The following is a 5,321-nucleotide window of genomic DNA, read 5'->3' on the forward strand; positions in this document are numbered from 1 at the left end:
AATCAGAGTTTGAATAGCATATCAGCTCTAAATCAGATTCAGCACGAGAAGGGAACAAATATCCATACTTCAGTGTCCCTTTAATATACTGATAACATGAAATAATATCACATTTTTGGACTCGATTTAATTAAATTATATTATTATTTGTTTCGATTTATTTCATTTTATTCGAGATTACTTGGTATTTTTCCTTCTATTTATCTCAGGTAATTTATTTGAAGCAAAAGTGAAAAAAGAAGAAAAGGGGTGCAAAAAGATGAGGAAAGCAAAAGCCCAACCCACAATTACAAGCCAAGAGCGTTGAACCTGTGACGAACGCAACACAAGGCGTGACGAGCGTCACCCCCCCCCCCCCCCCCCCCCCCCGCTAAGTGTTACGAACGTAACACAAGGTGTGACGACCGTCACACCCCCATTCCTATATTTTTGGGTTTGACGCGTAACAGAAGGCACGTTACTCCTTTTCCTCCGCTTGACCAGTAGACTCGTTGAAGCAAACGGAATGGGCTTTGAAGGAAACGGTCACTTATTGGATTGGTATAAATAGGACCAATTATGGAACCCTAAAGGAGTTCATAATTTTTTGCAGTTTTTGGCATAGCTTTATTTTTACTACTTTCTATTTTTTTTTCAACATTCTACCTCCATAGCAACTTTTATTTCTTTTTCTTTTCCAGTCAATTTTCAAGCACTTAATTAATTTTTCACACAATAGTCTCTACACCGGAAACTATTGTGTATCTTTTACTGGATCTAACCTTACGTTAGATCATAGTATTTTATTCTTTCGCTTTTATTTTCCTGTCCGATTGAAGAGTTCAAGAACAAATCCAACCGGTCTGTGGTGGAGTGTTCAAGATTGCTATTAATTATTCAGGTTCTTTAATTTATTGTTTTAATTTATATATGCTCTGTATTGCTATTTATTTATATTGTTTGCCTGAGATGGTTTTATTTAAGCATGATGATTGTTTAGACCTGTTTAGCATGTCCGGCTAATTAAATTAGATATCGGTATGTAAAGTAAGCGGAATGAAGGAATCGAAACTAAGTTGGTTTAATTTCATTTAAAAATAAAGTCACTCTTTTTATGGCCTCAATTTACAGGGTTAATCCCAAAGTTTTTGTACGAGAGTAAAAGACATAAAGAAGTTAAAATCAATAGAACGAAAGTTTGAGTTTTTAACTGGACAGTGTAAATTGGACATTAATTCTAAATCAGGGCGAAAGCAATTTTTAGAGTTAATTAAATTCTAATCTTCTTCAAAAAGTATTTTTAAGGTTGAATGTGAGGACGAGAGTTAAGCATTTAAGTTTAATTATATAATCTAAGTCAACAGAGAGAGAGTTTAAGACGAGGGTGTTTAAACGATTATTATTTTAATAAAAAGAGTTTCTATAGATTCTATTGTTTTCAAAAAGTGATTTTGGACTTAACTAATAAGTGACAGCTACGTTAATATAAAGTCATAGTCTATTCAACAGAGCGAGAGTTTGAGATAAGATTTTTAATCAATAGTGTCTACTGAAAAGATTTATTTTAAAACCAAGAAACCAACGAAGATTTGATTCCCTAATTACGACGAACTACATACCGATATCCGCTTAATTGATATTTAACTTAGATCTAATTTTAGTTTTACTTTTTCCCCGAACAATCAAAGTATCATCCGCCTTAGCTTTACGAAGTAACCTTAGAAAACGGTATATCGATTCATAAGTCCCTGTGGGATCGATATCTTTTAAAACTACGGGATAGAATTGTGCACTTGCAGTTAATACCCCAATTCGACTCATAAAGTCGCGATCAAGTTTTTGGCGCCGTTGCCGGGGACTTTTATTTAGTCGATATCGTAACTCTTCTGTTACGCTGTAGAGACTAAGGCATTTATTTTTAATTTTTTCCTTTTTTTCCTTTCGTTGATTTGTATGCCACACACTCGCTCACAAGGCGAGCCGTTTTACTTACGAATCAACGACATTGAACTATATCTCCGAGTCTTACGACGAATTCGGGAATATCGTGCTGCAAACAATCTCCCTCCTATCGAAGTGCCCGACCTCAAAAATCTTCTTCCTTCACCGATACCCGAGATGGCAGAACCAGCTCGTGCTCTTCGAGATTACGCCGCTCCATCGCAAGATGAGCCGCATTCGAGTATTGCTCCACCCGCAATCGAAGCAAACAACTTCGAACTTAAGCCTTCGCTGCTACAGGCAGTGCAACAAAATCAATTCTCTGGAAATCCTACCGAGGATCCAAACCTTCCTTTATCCGTATTTGTCCAATACGCTGATACTGTTAAAGCTAATGGTGTCACTTCAGAGGCAATTCGACTTCGTCTCTTTCCTTTCTCGTTAAGAGATAAAGCTAGAAGATGGCTTCAGTCTCTTCCTTCCAACTCAGTCACCACATGGAGCGAGTTGAAGAAAGTCTTTCTTGCCCGATATTTTCCTCTAAGCAAAACAGCTATGTTGAGAGCCCAGATAAATGGATTTAAACAGAAAGATAACAAGTCTCTTTTCGAAGCATGGGAAAGATACAAAGACATGATGAGACTTTGTCCACACCATGGTTTAGAGGACTGGTTAGTAATTCATACCTTCTATAATGGTCTCTTGTACAACACAAGATTAACAATAGACGCCGCCGCAGGTGGTGCGCTTATGGATAAACCTTATGCCGATGCTTATCAACTTATCGAAAGCATGGCCCAAAACCATTATCAGTGGGGAAGCGACCGTACAATGGTAGAAAAACCTCAAACGAAAAGTGGCATGTACGAGATAAGTAGCCTTGATCATGTTAATGCAAAAGTGGAAGCTCTTGCCCAGAAAATTGAAAGTTTGAATGTATCACCTCCAGTTACCGTGGTTGCCGCAACTCAAAATTGCGAAGTCTGTGGAATCCAAGGTCACACTCCTGCAGATTGTCAACTCCTAACAGGAATCCAAGAAGAACAAGTGAATTATGCTCAAGGAAATCCCTACTCGCATACCTATAACTCTAACTGGAAGAACCATCCTAATTTTTCATATAAGAGTAATAATGCTTTATACGCACCAGGACAAGCTCCCAATCAAGCCCCAGCTATACCTCTGGGATATCAAAAGCCGATCCCATCTACACCTAACAATAACGTTCCTAGGAAATCCAACTTGGAAATCATGATGGAGAACTTCATAGCTTCTCAACAGCAAACCAATAAAGATTTCTTAAACCAGAATGTACACACTAGCGAACAAATTAAACAACTAGCAAGTAAAGTAGATGCCCTGGCTACCCATAACAAAATGCTGGAAACACAAATCTCACAAGTAGCTCAACAACAAGCGCCTACTGCTGCCCCAACTGGTACATTTCCTGGACAGCCCCAACCTAACCCGAAAAGCCACGCTCATGCAATCATATTAAGAAGTGGAACGGAAGTAGAAGGACCGTCTGATCCAAGGATGGAAAACCAAAACTCTAAAAAGTCAGCTGAGGAAGAAAGTAAACCTAAGGAAAAGGAAGAGAGTAATAAGGAAACCGTAGAAAAAAAAGAACCTTATGTACCTCCACCACCTTATAAACCACCTATCCCTTACCCTCAAAGGCTTATTAAAACCAAAGACGCGGGTTAATTTAAAAAATTTGTTGACTTACTGAAACAATTAAACGTCACAATTCCGTTTACAGAAGCTATTACGCAGATGCCCTCGTATGCTAAGTTCTTAAAAGAAATTCTTTCTAATAAAAGGAAACTTGAAGATAGCGAAACCATTACACTCACTGCTGAATGTAGCGCCATAATCCAGAATATGCCTCCAAAACTTAAGGATCCTGGTAGTTTCTCTATACCCTGTCACATAGGAAAATTTGTCATAGATAAAGCCTTATGCGATTTAGGGGCCGGTATCAGTGTTATGCCTTTATCCATATGCAAGAAACTGGAAATGGGAGAATTAAGACCAACTAAAATGTCTGTGCAACTAGCAGATCGTTCTGTTAGATATCCTGTAGGGATTCTTGAAAATGTTCTCGTGCGCATAGGTCAATTCTACATTCCAACCGATTTTATAATTATGGACATTAGAGAAGATGAAGTTACACCCATTATATTGGGAAGACCATTCTTAGCAATCGTCGGTGCTATCATAGACGTAAAACGAGGACGACTCACTTTCGAAGTAGGAGAAGAGAAAATTGAGTTCATTCTCTCCCAATTTTTGAAAGCACCTGCAATAGAAGACACATGTTACTTCATGGATATCATCGATGAATGCATAAAAGAAACAGAGTTAGAAAATGACAAATTGTCTGACTATCGTGTAGAAGACAAACTTAACCAATGTTTAGCAATAACACCGGACCCTACGCAATGCCTTAAGAAACCAACCCTCGACCTGAAAACACTTCCCAAAAATCTGAGATATGAATTCCTAGACTTAGAACTTGAACGACCAGTAATAGTTAATGCAGACCTAGGAAAACTCGAAACCGAAAAACTCCTACATATCTTAAGAAAATATCCAACCGCACTAGGATACAACATCACCGATCTTAAAGGGATAAGTCCTTCTATTTGTATGCATCGCATCATGCTAGAAGAAGACTGTAAAACCTCTAGGGAACATCAGAGGAGACTAAACCCGATCCTGAGTGAGGTAGTGAAGAAGGAAGTAACAAAGTTATTAGAAGCAGGTATCATATATCCTATATCTGATAGCAAATGGGTTAGTCCTGTACACGTAGTACCAAAGAAAGGAGGTATAACAGTTATTGAAAATGAAAAAGGAGAAACTATAACCAAACGAATCGAATCGGGATGGAGAATGTGCATTGACTATAGGAAACTAAACAAAGCAACCCGAAAAGATCATTTCCCTTTACCATTCATAGACCAGATGTTAGAACGATTAGCAAAACATTCTCATTTCTGCTATCTAGACGGTTATTCAGGCTTCTTTCAAATACCAATTCACCCTGATGACCAAGAAAAGACAACATTCACATGTCCTTTTGGTACCTTCGCTTATCGACGAATGCCGTTTGGCTTGTGAAATGCTCCCGCAACCTTTCAAAGGTGCATGATGGCAATATTCGTCGATTTTCTCGAAAATATCATGGAAGTATTTATGGACGATTTTTCCGTATGCGGACAAAGCTTTGAAGAATGTCTTGAAAACCTAGAAAGAGTTCTAGAGCGATGTGTAAAAGTAAACCTAGTACTTAATTGGGAAAAATGTCACTTTATGGTACAAGAAGGAATTGTTTTAGGACACATCATATCAAATAGAGGAATTGAAGTATACAAAGCCAAAATAGAAGTAATCGA

At 38.0% G+C, this 5,321-nt stretch overlaps 1 non-coding gene across 1 annotated transcript; it reads right to left on the reverse strand.

Moving 5' to 3' along the window:
* Nucleotides 1–2,475: 2,475 nt before the first annotated feature.
* On the reverse strand, nt 2,476–2,582 carry LOC127116263 (small nucleolar RNA R71). The gene has a single exon (XR_007801224.1). It is a non-coding gene; the product is annotated as a small nucleolar RNA R71 (small nucleolar RNA).
* Between the last annotated feature and the right edge of the window lie 2,739 nt (nt 2,583–5,321).

The sequence above is a fragment of the Lathyrus oleraceus genome, chromosome 1 (assembly GCF_024323335.1).
Source record: "Lathyrus oleraceus cultivar Zhongwan6 chromosome 1, CAAS_Psat_ZW6_1.0, whole genome shotgun sequence".
In the NCBI taxonomy this organism is placed as follows: Eukaryota; Viridiplantae; Streptophyta; class Magnoliopsida; order Fabales; family Fabaceae; genus Lathyrus; species Lathyrus oleraceus.